This window comes from Megalobrama amblycephala, unplaced genomic scaffold, assembly GCF_018812025.1.
Source record: "Megalobrama amblycephala isolate DHTTF-2021 unplaced genomic scaffold, ASM1881202v1 scaffold586, whole genome shotgun sequence".
Lineage (NCBI taxonomy): Eukaryota > Metazoa > Chordata > Actinopteri > Cypriniformes > Xenocyprididae > Megalobrama > Megalobrama amblycephala.
In genome coordinates this window covers 1-18786 of record NW_025953493.1, presented here as the reverse complement: position 1 = coordinate 18786, position 18786 = coordinate 1, and the positions used below count along the sequence as shown (strand labels likewise).

Genomic DNA, 18786 nt, shown 5'->3' with positions numbered 1-18786 from the left:
GCTGCTTCAGTGGACCATCCTTATATCAATTTGGCACAGATTTTACAACAAATTCCTTTCCTGGTGCGACCAAGCACTGAGAGTGCACTCATGCAACCCCAGTGACTGTCAGTCTAAGAATCCATTAACCACGTAACCCACTTAATTAATTATTTAAATATATTTTTCCTTGTTATCTATAACCTCCATATTTGATTCACTCTGTCATATATTGTTATTATACTCTCATATATATACACCTACTCTTCCTTTATACTTCATTTATATCTTTAACCTTTATAGTTCAGTTATATCTTTTAATACCTTTTAATATTGTAATCCTATTTCTCAATATATCTGTCCTCGTTTAGGAATATGTATCTTGTTATCTGTCAAACTTCAATCATATTTTCACTTAGGTCACAAACTTGTTCATAAGTCTTTTGTTTATTATTACGTTCTGTTTCTCCTAGTACTGCCCCTCTCTCATTCAAGCTTTATTATTGCCACAGATATTACTGTGTTTTCTTTAGAATTGTCTGGTTGGGTAAAAAGGTTAAGTCCTCACAACTTTTCTACATTTTAACTAAATCAGGAATCAGTCCAATTTATTTACCTTTTAATTTGGCATAATCTATTTTTTTCCCATTAAAATAGTTTTACACTTTTGTTGGGATGTCTGGTAAAATTCTCATTCCGCATTTTACAGAGTGACCTTGACACTCCCGTGAGCTCTGCGTTCTGGGCTGTGCCTGGAACTGACTCTCTTATCTCGGCTTGTTTCTCCTGCTTCAAAATTAAATCTTCAGTGCACATATTTTTTTTACCAACAATTATACTTTTTAAACAAATCTCTTTTTTCTTTCTTTTCCTTTTTCTAACTTTTTGTCACTGACAGCTGTTACAACATAAGATATCTATTTTCCTTTTATTACCATTAATTAAATTTAATTTTTGTATTTGAGGCACTTTTTAAATCTTCGTCATATGAGCTTCTGACTTTGGTCCCAACTTTTCATCTTGGAATATCTTTTACAAAGAACTGCTAACTTTTTATTAACAAAAACAATCAAGCACAATGGATTTTCTCTATTGCCAGTTTCTTTTCAAACAGGTATGTCTTTTTTCTATTATTGATATCCTATTGTACTAATATTCAAATCTATTGTCTAATGTTTTATTGTTTAATGTATACATTAGAAAATCTCCTTTAATCGCACGAACACTTCTTTTGCTTAATTCTGTCTAGTTTAATCATCCTCTTTTAAGTGTGAATAGGCTTTGCCATTCGACTATCCTAATTTTAATGTAACCCATTAAACTATATAATTTATATATATTTTGTAATATTTTACAAACTGTGTATTTGTCAAAATGCTAAAAACTCAACCACATCAATCATTAATAATAATAATTATTATTATTATTTAAGTAAAAGCATTTTCTTTTTCCTAAAAGTCTTAGGTATAGACCTAACTGTTACGTGTAGATGGTGCAGAGATGAGGCAGATACGGATTTCCACAATAATAGTATACTTTAATGAACACAGGCGAGGAGAAACCAAACATACACTTAACACAACAGAGAACGGACGAGGAGTGAAGGGAGTGAGTGCAATATATGGGGAGTGCTGACAATAGAGTCCAGGTGCAGGTGAAGAGTGATGATGAGGAGCTGACGAGGGAAGTGAGTGCAGGTGATGAAACAGGAGGATCATGGGATATGGAGTCCAGGGAGACAAGGGATCTGTAACAGTACTCCCCCCTCCCGGTAGGCGCGACCTCGCGCCGTAGATGGAGACACCGGGAGGGGGGCGGGCGCCCTGGAGACCTCATGCAGGTGCAGGGAGAGGAGCGGACAGGAACGGAGGTCTCCAGGGCGGATCCATGAACCATGGCGGGTCTGGAGCCGTGGGCAGCCATGGCGGGTCTGGAGCCGTGGGCAGCCATGGAGGGTCAGGAGCAGCGGGCTGCCATGGAGGGTCAGGTGCAGCGGGCTGCCATGGAGGGTCAGGTGCAGCTGGCTGCCATGGAGGGTCAGGTGCAGCGGGCTGCCATGGAGGGTCAGGTGCAGCGGGCTGCCATGGAGGGTCAGGTGCAGCGGGCTGCCATGGAGGGTCAGGTGCAGCGGGCTGCCATGGAGGGTCAGGAGCAGCGGGCTGCCATGGAGGGTCAGGTGCACTGGTGGGCTCTGGCGCTTCAGAACCCCCGCCCAGGAGTTCCCCACCCACAGGTACCGGAACGGGTACTAGGCCCCCCCCAAAAAATACATGGGGAATTTAAGGAGATTCTTTAAAAGTCTGATGAAGGGATTGTTTCTGTGGGCAGGAGTGGGCCTTAGGGCGGTGGAGCATGGAGCTGTGGGCTTGACGGTGGTTGGAGCGGCTGGCTCGGCGGCGGCGGCTGGAGCTGAGGGCTCGGCGGCGGCGGCTGGAGCTGAGGGCTCGGCGGCGGCGGCTGGAGCTGAGGGCTCGGCGGCGGCGGCTGGAGCTGAGGGCTCGGCGGCGGCGGCTGGAGCTGAGGGCTCGGCGAGGTTTGGAGCTGAGGGCTCGGAGAGGGTTGGAGCGGCAGGCTCGGAGAGGGTTGGAGCGGCAGGCTCGGAGAGGGTTGGAGCCGAGGGCTCGGCGGCGGCTGGAGCTGCTTGCTCGGCGGAGGCTGGAGCGGCTTGCTCGGCGGAGACTGGAGCGGCTTGCTCGGCGGAGACTGGAGCGGCTTGCTCGGCGGAGACTGGAGCGGCTTGCTCGGCGGAGACTGGAGCGGCTTGCTCGGCGGAGACTGGAGCACTTGGCTCGGCGGAGACTGGAGCGGCTTGCTCGGCGGAGACTGGAGCACGTGGCTCGGCGGAGACTGGAGAGCTTGGCTCGGCGGAGACTGGAGAGCTTGGCTCGGCGGAGACTGGAGAACTTGGCTCGGCGGAGACTGGAGAACTTGGCTCTGTCCAAAAGTCTATAAGCCAGGCCACCTCACTAGGTGGCTCGCACAGGGTTGGAGCAGGCTCTGGAAATACTGGAGCGGGCTCTGGAGAGACTGGAGCGGGCTCTGGAGAGACTGGAGCGGGCTCTGGAGAGACTGGAGCGGGCTCGGGAGAGACTGGAGCGGCTTTCTTCCTCCTCCTCCGCTTTCTGGGCCCAGTGGAGGAATGTGGGTCCAGCATGGGGCAGGCAGGGAGTTCGCTGGAAAGGTATGCGGAGGAAGCCGGAGGTTGACTGACTGGCCCGGCCAACCGTGTCTCTGGATGGACCAGAGACAGACACCCATCCTGAACCCAATCAACGATAAATTTGGAATCATTTAACCATAAAATGGAATTTATGGTTTCGCTTAAGGAGAAACGATAATCGGGTTCACTAAAACGGATGGTGTCATCATCTAGTCCATCCAGAAACAGGGAGATCAAAACTGCTTCAGGCCAGTCAGACACATAAGCGAGCTCAACGAACTCCTCCACATACCTTTCCAGCGAACGACCTACCTGCAGGAGCCCGATAAGGCGATCGCTGGCTGTCAGGGTGAGAGGCGTTGGAGGAGCTGGATCCAGGGAGCCGGTGAAAGTCTCCATTTTGCTGTGGAAATCCAGACTGTATGGGTCCGTTCTTCTGTTACGTGTAGATGGTGCAGAGATGAGGCAGATACGGATTTCCACAATAATAGTATACTTTAATGAACACAGGCGAGGAGAAACCAAACATACACTTAACACAACAGAGAACGGACGAGGAGTGAAGGGAGTGAGTGCAATATATGGGGAGTGCTGACAATAGAGTCCAGGTGCAGGTGAAGAGTGATGATGTGGAGCTGACGAGGGAAGTGAGTGCAGGTGATGAAACAGGAGGATCATGGGATATGGAGTCCAGGGAGACAAGGGATCTGTAACACTAACATTGTAATCTAAATTTATTTAAGATCACTTTTCCATCTCTTATTCTGTTTTTCTATCATGGCGTTTTCCTTCAGCTTAAAGCATTAAACTTGACTTAGTCACTATACCCTAAATGACTCTCTTTGAATTTAGCTATTAGTATCAGGTTTCCTAACCTCTTTAATAATTCTACAATATAATTTTGACTTTAAAAATACAGTTTCTGTATAAATAAAATCATAGTACTTCACATGTATAGGTGGATCTTATGGTTATGCTTTTGCCAATTATAACTTTTTTCTTTTTCTTCTTTACTTGTTTTAATCACTAAATCTCTTACAATTTCTTACTGCTAATAAATTGTATAACCTGTAATATCAGTAATTCAATATTTTATTTTAGCAAAATAAAAATCATATTCTTTCTTACCTGCTAGCAAAGTTTTCCTGTAGAAAACCTGTGGTATTTGAGTCTCAATCTCTCCTTTTTTCTAAACTTTTCTAGGCTTTTCTAGTCAATCATTCTGAAGTTGCTTCAGTTTTCTACTCTCAATCTTATTATTATTTTTTTTTCTAAACTTAATCAGACTTCTAATCACTTTTTAAGTTTTAAGTTACTCTATCATATTAGCATTTTTTCCCAGCTGTATAGTCATTATTTCCTTTTTAATAAGGACTAAAGTAACCTTAGATTTGCAATATGTTAGGCTATACAGCATGTTTTTTGTTGTTGTTTTTTTTGTTTTTTTTTAGCCTTTTCCCCATCACTATATACATTGTCCAACAAATCTACTAACTTTATTTATTTTTAGTGTAGTCTCCTGTTGATTTGGTTTTTAAATCCTTTTCTTAACTTTTACTAATTCTCTCTAAATTGTATTATCATGTTACAAACAGATCGTGCTAAGCTTCAGTTTTTCTTTCAATTTATTGCCCTTTATTTTTCTGGTATTTTTCAACAGCCAGTTTATGTCTATACAAATGTAATTTGAAAATGTAGTTATTACTACACACAGTTATATTATCTGAATATAACTTTTTCTTATATCCATTAATATCTCTCAATAATAACCTGTTTAATTTATTATTTTAATTTCATTACTTTAATTAAACTTCAGTTGATACAGGTCTGTCTTGCAGGGGCATTTTTCTCCTGTCCGCATAAGCACTATATGATTATAATGTCCTTTACTAATTTACTGACAATTAAAATATTACTAACCACAGTTATATTTACAATTTTAATTCCAATATTCTTTGCTGTACACTATTCTGGTCGTCATTGAACTCCAAGGGTTAAAATCCAGACTAGAATCACCAAAATCCCACTGTTACTCTGGTCTTTTTCCAACTCTTTATCTGGACTCTGAAAATTCTCACTCTCTTGGCTTTTGATATCCTTGCTGGCATCTTACTTTCTCTAACTCTTTTGAGAATCCATTTTTTTTTTTTTTTTTTTTTTGACAATATTACTAGTTCTAAAACTTTAGTTACTTTTCCACTTATTGTTCCTAGTGCATTAAAATCTGTTTCCCATTTTAGACCCTCGGTTTGAGCAATACGGTTAAGGGTGAACACCGAGCTGACTTTATCTGTCCGTAAGTCAAATTTCTGTTAGGCACAACTTTCTTTGCCCTTTTCTTTCTTTTTTTTTTTTTTTTTTTTTTTAAGTATCCTACATTATTTCTCACTATATCAGAATATTTGTATTCCATCTTTTTAAATGATGTATTCCATATTTAAAGTGTTACTTTTACGTCAACTGTTACAGTAGTCTAACTTTTTTAATATAATATATCAGATTCTCTGCTTTCACTATCACCGGTATCAGAGTCAAACTTAAGCTCTGAATACAAGCTCTAACTCCTCTGGCTTTGTCTCACCTTGACTCATAAATCTCTCCCTATTGCAGCCTTCTCATACTGAAGTACGGATAGCTGAGAGGGTCCTGGCACATCATCTTTTCTCATCCTAGATTATTATTATTTTTATTTATTTATTTATTTATTTTTTAGTTCCTTTTGCGTTGGTATTTAACAAGTTTATTGTTGGCAATATATCTTCCATTATCCTCATTGTCTGGAATTTTTAATTATATTCTTTCAATACTACAGTATTGTTACTCCTTTTAAACTTTCTTTAACTTTCTATTAAAAGAAAAATTACCTGACTTATTTTGTAGTCGGTGCCTCCCTTCATTTATCACAACTATTGTTTTCCAGTCTTTAAGCATGAATTATGAGCTCTTCTCGCTCCTCAGACAGTGCAGTGTGAGAGACAATCTTACACACACCGCTGTTACATTTTTGAGTCCGAGCTTCTACTCACAGACTCTTTAACCTGTACACCTATTTTACTCTAAAATCATCCCGACTGTTCCGGGAACAATTATCATATTTTCAATTCATGTTTTCTTAACCCTCTACCGCACGCATTATGATAAATCTATAAAAAAAAAAAAATATTTGACTCTTTTTCTTTTCTTAGAATGGCTTAACTTAAAGTGCAGTAAAAAAAAATTGGGAAAAAAAATATTATTTTAAGGTACTTTATGATATGTTGCCATATGGCAACAACATACAATAGTGGAAATAACTTAGAATAAGTGTAAGGGTATATAGTTCATATTTTTCCTCAGAAATGTTGTTTGTATTGAATCAATTGGTGCTATTATAAGCTTTAGCAGTAATTATAAACAATACCTTATACTTATTTTCCAACATCTTGTGCTTTTCCATTCTCTTTTGCTGAATAATGCTTTATATTCTTTAAATTTCACCTTTTTTCTGTATGAAACTACAAAAAGCATTTTTTTTTCCAGAGGTGAGACACATGTAGACATCACATTTGGTGCTCTTCACACTTACAGTACACTTACAGCCACTTGCACCTGCCTTTTTGAGACACCATGATAGGAAAGTGGTTGGTCTGGGCCAGTATGGCTGTGATGGCAGATCTCTGATGTTGATTTAATCCATAATACAAATGCCATGGCAGTCCTTAACATACGACTAATCAACATTATATCACTAGCATTAATGTTTTTATTGTTATAGCTTAACAGACTGCAGCTAACTTTTGCTAGCTATCTAACCTATTATAATAATGTCATTCCATTATTGCGCAGTGTTGCCATATAACAACACAGACATTTTCTCGATTTACCAAAAACTAATTTCATAAAAACATTTTTGAGTGGTGAATATGTCATCATACCTTACCTGAGATGATGTTAACATTTTTTTTGTGAATGTGACATGGGCGGGTCCTTGTTTGTTACTGACGTTTTAGTTTGCTTTCAGCAACTACCGACAAGAGATGGCAGTCTGTCAGATATCGCGTCACAGAAAAAAAAATTGCATGTCATGTGACTTAACCAAAGCACATCATTGGCTAAATTAAGGTCTTCTCTTACCAATAAAAAAAAACTAGAATGTTCTCTTAAAGAGACGGTGGCAAGGAAATGAACATAAAGAGTATGTTGCCATATGGCAACACTATGCGGTAGAGGGTTAAATTACCATGTCACTTAAGATTATTTTCCCAACACATATTGTTACAGATTAAAAGTCTGACTTTTAGCCTGCCTATTTCCACTTCATAAAACTGTCCTCTGACTATGTTAGGTGAATTTCTTCCATTTTATTTATAACTATTTTAACAACTATTTGATATTTATTTTCTATCCAGGTCTGGTGGTTTAAATAGTATTCTTTTTGGCACTCTATCACACCTATAAGAATGTAAAACTTTTTCTTTAGATTTATGTATCAACAGTATCTATCACATTTACCTGTTCTAGGAGCCTCATACTGTAATTTTATCACAGGTACACATTTTCCCCGTTTACACCTCTTCTTTTTGCATTGCTGCTAGACCTACCTCAGTCTTTAAGTTTCAACCATTTTGTTCTGTCACAGGAGCCACGTTCCATTTCTAGAACCTGTGTGTCTGCTCGAAAGGCTAATTTTTTTCTCATTGTTAAACGCATTGCTGGATTTTCGCTGGGCTCTCCCTGCCATAAGCGAAGCGTCCTTCACTTACAGGTCTTATCTTTAGCCCGTCTCTGCCTCTTTTTCTCTGAGGCTAGCTATGTGAGACTTTCTGTCTCTCCTACAGCTTTCTTAACCTTTACGGCTCCCTGGCTCGTAAAGTTATCTGTTCTATGCGCGTTCAACCCTTTCTGGGCCGTCTATAAATAATCCCTCTAGATTATTTACATTTTTGGGTCTTACAGGTTACCTGGTGATTCATAGCTTTCCAAGTTTTTATATCTACAACTCAAGTGCACGAGTGCGGAAGCGAATGGGAAAGCATTGCTCGATCGACCGTGGCCAGGGGTCGATGGATCAATGCCCCACGTTGGGCGCCATGTTTTGCGGTGTGTATTTTGATCTTAACACCTTTTAACCTTATTATTTATTATTCTCAGGTTAGGTAAAGTAAGTCGAGTCTGGCCTAAATTATAAGCATTTTAAATTACTTACAATTTGGTCAGAAGACTCCTCTGTGGTACGTTCTTGTTCAAAGTCTTATTACACTATAAATCAAGCTAAGGTAGGCAGCTTTTGTAATCAATTAAATTTCTTTTAATTGGTTACTTTTCTATTATAATAAACAAAAATGTAAAGGCAAATAAAACTTAATCATTAAAGGTATAAAATACAGTAATCACTCTTGAGTCAAAGGTGTAGTCAGCTCTGGGCTTCCCATCTTCAGCTTGGGGTTTCTTGTCCTCAGCTCTGGGCTTCTAGGCGTCGGGGGTACTGACGTATCAGTATCCAAAGAGGCAATCAGCTCATCAGTCTTTTATACTCGTGTTGTTTATCACAGACGTTACGTTATCTTCTTGATTGACGTACGTTGTAACTTTCCCAAAGTTTCCAGACACTTCTCAAGGCCTCGCAGGTGCAAGCTGTCTGGCTTTGTGTCCTTGGACTCCAGTAAACTCAGCCAAGATGGCTGATGTCCTTATAAGGTTCTAGGAGTAGAACCACAGTTCTCCATGTCGTTGAGCACACTCACATAGAACCACACACACTTCTGTGTGCTGCAGTCCAGCTCTGCTCCTCATAAACAGGCACACACACATAGCAATAACTGTACATCTCTGGCCATACAGTACAATACATTTCTTAGAAACAAACAAATATAAATAACAATAATATTATAAGCAATGCCTAATATTTAATACATTGGCCAAATGTGTAGCAACAGACATCCAAAACCTTAACAAGGAGGCAGGGTAATTGCATTTTCTTGATATAATACAACAATATATAGTAGTATAGTCACAAAGGCTTAGGGTTTGTATACAGTTTTGAATGATTTCAGCAGATGAAGGGCAGGTTCAGAGAGAGCAGGTCGCAGCAGGCAGGAGGCAGCATGCAACGCAGCTTCAGGGTCAGGGTCAGTCTGCAGTGAGACCGCAGCGCACCCTTAGTGGTGTTGCATCAGGAAATTCAGTGGACCAGAGTATGGCCAGGTTTGGATCTCTCAGATAAGCCAGTGTTATAGTATACGTAAGAAATTAAATTCTTAAAATTCTTCTTCTCACAGACATTTGAAGTATGTGCAAACAAAGTACTGGTAGGAAGCATAACATGCATATAGTAGCACTTCTCAAGTAGAATAATGCATATAGGCCTACATTTCATCATAATGTCCTAAACATTGAGAAATTACAAGTTTTTGTAATAGAATTCATACACGATTAACACATCAGGTGCTTTTTTCCTCTCAGAGCATTCCCTGGTCTTTTCAAGGCACGAAAAGGCTTTATCGCAACTCCTAAAAAAGGCCTGCCAGGTCAACGCCATCCAGTTTTTCCTGCTAAATAAGTATTGAATGGACCCCAAAAGCCTCTGATGAGTTGATTCTTCTACAGGCTGGACTGGGACGGAGGACTGTTGCCATCCCAGAGGATGCTGATCACTCTGAGGTCCTTCACTTCAAGTTTTACATATAAAGTGACTCTTTTAAGTCACCATAAATGCCTTCCTTTGGAACATGCCTGGGTTTAGGGTTAGGGTTAGGGTTAGGTGAAGAAAAGCAACGCCTCCCCCCAGATAACCGTCTCACGGCTATCCAGTTTGGGATAGGGAGGACGCAGGAGTGCACTGGCCGGCGCATGTTTTTGATGAGGCTGATCCACCCATAAACGCTTGTTTTACCTTTTCTCTCCAATACTCCATTCCCCTAGTTGTTTTATTATTCAGATTTGAAATCGCAACCCCTTCCCAAGGCTCTTCCCATCCCCCTTCCCATACGGATATCAATGAGCTTCCCAAGATTGTCCCCCCCAGAGATGTCCCAATTGGTCCCAAACTAATTCTTCCTTCAATAAGGAGTAGGTATGTCACCAGCAACCATAAAATCCAAATCATCCCAAAATCCGGGCTACTCCTGTAAGGGGTAGATTTAGGCCTGTTGTCAGCGACGGGTAGGTTTAGGTATGTGTAGATCTATGCCAAGTCCAAGAACTAACTCTGCTACCCAAAAGACACATCATCAGTGGTGTACCTCAGGATCATTGGGTGTTTCAGCTCTTTAAACACCAGACACCCTCCTCTGAGGCGGCCCGCCAAGGTGATCAATCCCGGCGTGTGTCCTCCCTCCATCCCAGTACAACCCGACCCAGAACTGATACCAGAAGTCCAAAATTACAACCATTTAACCAAATCCAACCCCAACACCTCAACCAACCTAGAATAACCCTCTGATGCTAGTCACCGATAGAAGATTGGGATCCATTTGAGGCCTTTCCACCCAGGCCACCAACTCTGCGTGCTGTCCAAGTGGACCCAGAGCGGCCGGTACACTTACCTTCTACAGTGCCCCTTCGTTAACACCACAAGGTCTCCGGGGCACTGCTCGAGGTTCATACTGGCGGGTACCTAAGCACCAAGCTTCTACCAATAATCCCCCCCTAGGAACCACCCAACCTTATCCAGACATCACACACTTACCGTGCAACCGTAAAAGCGAATGATTCCTAACCACCTCCCATATTCTCAAGCCTCCTATCTATCTGCACCACTTCTTACACCCATGGTGAACTGAATTAACTCTTTACCCACAATCCTTTGCAACCTTTCTTCGATTTATTTCCACTTTCCACAAGTATCTGACAATCGTCGAATTCTCCTCAGTCACCCATTCGCTTGTTGCCCTGACCAATCACAATCTCAATTTTCCCTCACCATCTTACCGTTCACCAGCACCTTAACCTAACCTCCCTCCCAACATCAACCTAATGCTGATAGTCCTCCGGACCAAAACTGGTCCTGGTGCCGGGCTCGAACTCGGGACTCCTTGCTCCCGAGCCGCCCCCACCGACCACCACTCCAACCATCTAGTTCCCTCCACCCCCTACTCCTAGACCTATGAACCTCCTCCACCCAACTGTATTGTTATAGACCACCATTTCTACAAGAAAATATTCCTTGCTCCACGCTGGTCTCGAACTCGGGTCCCTCTGCTTCCCAAATCATTACTTTAACCACTACACCATCCCAACTCTCCCATTCAAGGTATAATCCTGAATAAGAGGGCTACTCCTGTGAGGGTTAGGATTAAGGTTAGGGTCAGGATTAGGTATGTCGCCGGTGCTCCATCATCTAGAATCCGGGCTACTCCTGTAAGGGTTAGGTTTAGGCAATGTGCAGGTACAGGGATAGCCAAATTATCCCCAGTGACGGTTAGGTTTAGGTATGTCGCCGGTATTCCAGCATCTTAGGGTTAGGTTAGGGTTAGGGTTAGGGTTAGGGTTAGGGTTAGGGTTAGGGTTAGGGTTAGGGTTAGGGTTAGGGTTAGGGTTAGGGTTAGGGTTAGGGTTAGGGTTAGGGTTAGGGTTAGGGTTAGGGTTAGGGTTAGGGTTAGGGTTAGGGTTAGGGTTAGGGTTAGGGTTAGGGTTAGGGTTAGGGTTAGGGTTAGGGTTAGGGTTAGGGTTAGGGTTAGGGTTAGGGTTAGGTTATATAGATAAATGCGAAGAGTGCCTCCCCCAAAGTGCCCCCCCCCCCTTATCTCGGGAACCGTAAGTCCCAGAGTGCTGAAACTTGGTAGGTATACTAATTAGGGGGCGGGCTTTCGAATGCACCTACTGCCGTCTCTCTAGCGCCACCAGGCGTCGAGTTATGACATTGCATCCCCTACATTTGGGTGTGACTTTTGACTTTTATGGGTGAGACTTTGACTTTTTTTGGGTGGGACTTTGACTTATTTTGGGTTGGACTTGCATTGTTTGGGACTTATATGGGTGTGACTTTTGACTTTTATGGGTGAGAGTTTGATTTTTTTTGGGTGGGACTTTGACTTTTTTGGGGTTGGACTTGCATTGGTTGGGACTTATATGGGTGTGCCTTTTGACTTTTATGGGTGAGACTTTAACTTTTTTTTGGGTGGGACTTTGACTTTTTTTGGGTGGGACTTGTATGTGTGGGAGTTATATGGGTGTAACTTTTGATTTATATAGATGGGAATTTGACTTATTTTGGGTGGGACTTGCATTGGTTGGGACTTATATGGGAGTGACTTCCATGGGTGAGACTTTGACTTTTTTTGGGTGGGACTTTGACTTATTTTGGGTGGGACTTGCATTGGTTGGGACTTATATGGGTGTGACTTTTGACTTATATGGGTGTGACTTTTATGGGTGAGACTTTGACTTTTTTTGGGTGGGACTTATATGGGTGGGAGTTTGACTTTTTTGGGTGGGACTTTTATGGTTGAGACTGCCTTTTTTTGGGTGGGACTTGCATTGGTTGGGACTTAAGTGGGTGTGACTTTTGACTTTTATAGGTGGGACTTTGACTTTTTTTGGGTTCGACTTTGACTTTTTTGGGGTGGCACTTGTATAGGTGGGACTTATATGAGTGTGACTTTTGACTTATATGGGTGGGACTTTGACTTTTTTGGGGTGGGACTTTTATTGGTGGGACTTATATAAGTGTGACTTTTGACTTATATGGGTGGGACTTTGACTTTTTAGGGGTGGGACTTGCATTAGTTGGGACTTAGGTGGGTGTGACTTTTGACTTATATGGGTGGGACTTTGACTTTTTAGGGGTGGGACTTGCATTAGTTGGGACTTAGGTGGGTGTGACTTTTGACTTATAGGGGTGGGACTTTGACTTTTTTGGGTAGGTTAGGGTTAGATGGAGGAGTTGGGTTAGGTTTTAGGGTTAGGTTTTTTGGGGTTTACAACGAACTCCCCCCACACGATCTCACCAGACGGTGTGGTTTGGTTTAGGGAGAACGAGGAAAGGCACGGGCCGGCGCATGTTTTGAGAGTGGAGGAACTGTGAATTCCGGTTTTGCGTTGGAGGTTCGTTTCGAAAGTTAATCTGTTCTTTGAGGTAGTTTCCGATTTTTGGATTGACAACGTTATATTTTGTCTTACAAAAAGCGTATTGTAGTGTTATTGACCCATTTTTTTGGTGTTGTCTCTGGTTTTTAGGAATGCGAAGTTTCCGATCTGAACTTGCTCTGGACCAGCGAACCGAGTCGAAAGCCCAAAGGCTAAAGCTCGATAATCCTGATACAGCATCGCACTCCCTTCCAGTGTTAGAGTATTACGGTATGTATTCGTGAAACCGCTTGTAGGTAGGTCTGTGACGGTTAGGTTAAGGGTAAGTTTTAGGTCGGGCTAACCTGAGTAGGTGTGAGAGTTAGGGTTAGGGTTAGGGTTAGGGTTAGGGTTAGGGTTAGGGTTAGGGTTAGGGTTAGGGTTAGGGTTAGGAGTTGTAAAATACAACAGCTCCCCCCAACCTAGAACCCGTCTAGGAAGGTTTGGAATAGGGAGACCGAGGTAGTGCACTGGCCGACGCCTGTTAGACTATACCACCCTCCTGACTCGGAGCCTCTCCTATATGGGCATTGGGCCTATAAAGCTATAAGTAGTACCCGATTAGATCTTAGTTGATCAGAAAAAACCACCACCCTAGGGTAATACACCCAAGGGTTTTATTAAATCGGGTCCATCTTACACCGGGCTATTCTGGGTAGGGTTACTTTGTACGGGTTTAGATCCCTACTGATCTAAGGGCTACAAACACTAGGTTTTACAAATCCCACCGGACTACTCAGATCTATGCCAAGTCCAAAAATTAATTCATAAGGCTACAAGCAGTATCCGATTAGATCTAAACTGATCAGAAAAAACCACCAACCTAGGGTAATGCCCCCAAGGGCTTACTAGATCAGGTCCAAGCTACTCTGGGTAGGGTTAGGGTATGAGTAGGTATGGGTTTAGATCCCTTATTTGATCTAAGAGCTACAAACACTATGTTTTACAAATCCCACCGGACTACTCAGATCTATGCCCAATCCAAGAATTAACTCTGTTACCCAAAAGACACATCGTCAGTGGTGTACCTCAGGATCATTGGGTGTTTCGGCTCTTTAAACACCAGACACCCTCCTCTGAGGCGGCCCGCCAGGGTGATCAATCCCGGCGTGTGTCCTCCCTCCATCCCAGTACTGCCCAACCCAAAAACCGCTACCATTTAACCAAAACTACAACCATTTAAACAAAACTACCACCATTTAACCAAATCCAACCCAACCCCAACACCTCAACCAACCTAGAATAACCCTCTGATGCTAGTCATCGATAGAAGATTGGATCCCACTCTGCGTGCTGTCCAAGTGGACCCAGAGCGGTCCGTCACTTACCTTCCACAGTGCCCCTTCGTTAACACCGCAAGGTCTCCGAGGCACTGCTCGAGGTTCATATTGGCGGGTACCTAAGCACCAAGCTTCTACCAATAATCCCCCCTAGGAACCACCCAACCTTATCCAGACATCACACACTTACCGCGCAATCGTAAAGGCGAATGATTCCTAACCATCTCCCACATTCTCAAGCCTCCTATCTATCTGCACCACTTCTCACACCCATGGTGAACCCAATTAACTCTTTACCCACAATCCTTTGCAACCTTTCTTCGACCTATTTCTACTTCCCACCGGTATCTGACAATCGACGAATTCTCCTCAATCACCCATTCGCTTGTTGCCCTGACCAATCACAATCTCAATTTTCCCTCACCATCTTACCGTTCACCAGCACCTTAACCTAACCTCCCTCCCAACATCAACCTAATGCTGATCGTCCTCCAGACCAAAACTGGTCCTGGTGCCGGGCTCGACCTCGGGACTCCTTGCTCCCGAGCCGCCCTCACTGACCACCATACCAACCATCCAGTTCCCTCCACCCCCTACTCCTAGAACTATGAACCTCCTCAACCCAGCTGTATTGCTACAAGAAAATATTCCTTGCTCCATACCGGTCTCGAACTCAGGTCCCTCTACTTCCCAAACCATTACTTTAACCACTACACCATCCCAACTCTTTTATTCAATCCTCCTCCACACACCTATATTGTTATGGACCACCATTTCTATAAGAAAATATTCCTTGCTCCACGCCGGTCTCGAACTCGGGTCCCTCTGCTTCCCAAACCATTACTTTAACCACTACACCATCCCAACTCTTTTATTCAATCCTCCTCCACACACCTATATTGTTATGGACCACCATTTCTACAAGAAAATATTCCCTGCTCCATGTCGGTCTCGAACTCGGGTCCCTCTGCTTCCCAAACCATTACTTTAACCACTACACCATCCCAACTCTTTTATTCAATCCTCCTCCACACACCTATATTGTTATGGACCACCATTTCTACAAGAAAATATTCCCTGCTCCATGTCGGTCTCGAACTCGGGTCCCTCTGCTTCCCAAACCATTACTTTAACCACTACACTAACCCCAGATGCTCCATCATCTAGAATCCGGGCTATTCCTATGAGGGTTAGGTTTAGGCAATGTGCAGGTACAGGGATAGCCCAGTTATCTCCAGTGACGGTTAGGTTTAGGTATAAATCGCCGGTGTTTCTTTATCTAGAATCCGGGCTATTCCTATGAGGGTTAGGTTTAGGCAATGTGCAGGTACAGGGATAGCCCAGTTATCTCCAGTGACGGTTAGGTTTAGGTATAAATCGCCGGTGTTTCTTTATCTAGAATCCGGGCTATTCCTATGAGGGTTAGGTTTAGGCAATGTGCAGGTACAGGGATAGCCCAGTTATCTCCAGTGACGGTTAGGTTTAGGTATAAATCGCCGGTGTTTCTTTATCTAGAATCCGGGCTATTCCTATGAGGGTTAGGTTTAGGCAATGTGCAGGTACAGGGATAGCCCAGTTATCCCCCTTGACGGTTAGGTTTAGATATTGCCTTTCCCCCTTTTTTCCGGAAAGCCTTTTCCTTTTAAGGGATCACTCAGAATGGGGAATCCGTTATGGATATTCAATCCTCCATTACCCCAATCATCACCATCACCCCTTTTTTTATTTTATTTATTTTTTATTTTTGTCTTGAATTTTTATGTTAAGTTCTTACCCCTTGTGCGGGTTAGGGTTAGAGTTAGGGTTAGGGTTAGAGTTAGGGTTAGGGTTAGGGTTAGGGTTAGGGTTAGGGTTAGGGTTAGGTATATAGGTAAAAGCGAGTTTCACCCTCATTAATTCGACCCTCATTAGCATATGCGATCTGATTGGCCGAAGCTTACCTGGCCGTATCTTTTGAAGCGGAGGTCCGACGTGCACATAAGTGGTATCGTTGGATTCAGAAATCTGTCTTCTTTCAGGTAGCGTGGATGTCTGGAAGACAGGTATATAGATAAAAGCGAGTTTCACCCTCATTGGTTCCACCTTCATTAGCATATGCGATCTGATTGGCCAAAGCTTACCTGGCCGTATCTTTTGAAGCGGAGGTCCGACGTGCACATAACTGGTATCGTTGGATTCAGAAAGCTGTCTTCTTTCAGGTAGCGTGGATGTCTGGAAGACAGGATGTTGCTAGGGTAAATTTTAGGTCGGGTTATCCTGAGTAGGTCAGTGAGACGGTTAGGTTTAGGGTCAGGGTTAGGGTTAGGGTTAGGGTTAGGGTTAGGGTTAGGGTTAGGGTTAGGGTTAGGGTTAGGGTTAGGGTTAGGGTTAGGGTTAGGGTTAGGGTTAGGGTTAGGGTTAGGGTTAGGGTTAGGGTTAGGGTTAGGGTTAGGGTTAGGGTTAGGGTTAGGGTTAGGGTTAGGGTTAGGGTTAGGGTTAGGGTTAGGGTTAGGGTTAGGGTTAGGGTTAGGGTTAGGGTTAGGGTTAGGGTTAGGGTTAGGGTTAGGGTTAGGTTATATAGATAAATGCGAAGAGTGCCTCCCCCCAAAGTGCCCCCCCCCCTTATCTCGGGAACCGTAAGTCCCAGAGTGCTGAAACTTGGTAGGTATACTAATTAGGGGGCGGGCTTTCGAATGCACCTACTGCCGTCTCTCTAGCGCCACCAGGCGTCGAGTTATGACATTGCATCCCCTACATTTGGGTGTGACTTTTGACTTTTATGGGTGAGACTTTGACTTTTTTTGGGTGGGACTTTGACTTATTTTGGGTTGGACTTGCATTGTTTGGGACTTATATGGGTGTGACTTTTGACTTTTATGGGTGAGAGTTTGATTTTTTTTGGGTGGGACTTTGACTTTTTTGGGGTTGGACTTGCATTGGTTGGGACTTATATGGGTGTGCCTTTTGACTTTTATGGGTGAGACTTTAACTTTTTTTTGGGTGGGACTTTGACTTTTTTTGGGTGGGACTTGTATGTGTGGGAGTTATATGGGTGTAACTTTTGATTTATATAGATGGGAATTTGACTTATTTTGGGTGGGACTTGCATTGGTTGGGACTTATATGGGAGTGACTTCCATGGGTGAGACTTTGACTTTTTTTGGGTGGGACTTTGACTTATTTTGGGTGGGACTTGCATTGGTTGGGACTTATATGGGTGTGACTTTTGACTTATATGGGTGTGACTTTTATGGGTGAGACTTTGACTTTTTTTGGGTGGGACTTATATGGGTGGGAGTTTGACTTTTTTGGGTGGGACTTTTATGGTTGAGACTGCCTTTTTTTGGGTGGGACTTGCATTGGTTGGGACTTAAGTGGGTGTGACTTTTGACTTTTATAGGTGGGACTTTGACTTTTTTTGGGTTCGACTTTGACTTTTTTGGGGTGGCACTTGTATAGGTGGGACTTATATGAGTGTGACTTTTGACTTATATGGGTGGGACTTTGACTTTTTTGGGGTGGGACTTTTATTGGTGGGACTTATATAAGTGTGACTTTTGACTTATATGGGTGGGACTTTGACTTTTTAGGGGTGGGACTTGCATTAGTTGGGACTTAGGTGGGTGTGACTTTTGACTTATATGGGTGGGACTTTGACTTTTTAGGGGTGGGACTTGCATTAGTTGGGACTTAGGTGGGTGTGACTTTTGACTTATAGGGGTGGGACTTTGACTTTTTTGGGTTAGGGTTAGGTTAGGGTTAGATGGAGGAGTTGGGTTAGGTTTTAGGGTTAGGTTTTTTGGGGTTTACAACGAACTCCCCCACACGATCTCACCAGACGGTGTGGTTTGGTTTAGGGAGAACGAGGAAAGGCACGGGCCGGCGCATGTTTTTGAGAGTGGAGGAACTGTGAATTCCGGTTTTGCGTTGGAGGTTCGTTTCGAAAGTTAATCTGTTCTTTGAGGTAGTTTCCGATTTTTGGATTGACAACGTTATATTTTGTCTTACAAAAAGCGTATTGTAGTGTTATTGACCCATTTTTTTGGTGTTGTCTCTGGTTTTTAGGAATGCGAAGTTTCCGATCTGAACTTGCTCTGGACCAGCGAACCGAGTCGAAAGCCCAAAGGCTAAAGCTCGATAATCCTGATACAGCATCGCACTCCCTTCCAGTGTTAGAGTATTACGGTATGTATTCGTGAAACCGCTTGTAGGTAGGTCTGTGACGGTTAGGTTAAGGGTAAGTTTTAGGTCGGGCTAACCTGAGTAGGTGTGAGAGTTAGGGTTAGGGTTAGGGTTAGGGTTAGGGTTAGTTAGGGTTAGGGTTAGGGTTAGGGTTAGGAGTTG

At 43.1% G+C, this 18786-nt stretch overlaps 2 long non-coding RNA genes across 2 annotated transcripts; both read left to right on the top strand.

The window, feature by feature from the left end:
* Positions 1-694: 694 nt before the first annotated feature.
* Positions 695-6245, top strand: LOC125262071. The gene is made up of 3 exons (XR_007183501.1): positions 695-1093; positions 5380-5435; positions 5750-6245. It is a non-coding gene; the product is annotated as an uncharacterized LOC125262071 (long non-coding RNA).
* Positions 6246-13562: 7317 nt separating this feature from the next.
* Positions 13563-18362, top strand: LOC125262072. The gene is made up of 3 exons (XR_007183502.1): positions 13563-13624; positions 15652-15657; positions 18231-18362. It is a non-coding gene; the product is annotated as an uncharacterized LOC125262072 (long non-coding RNA).
* Positions 18363-18786: the final 424 nt, after the last annotated feature.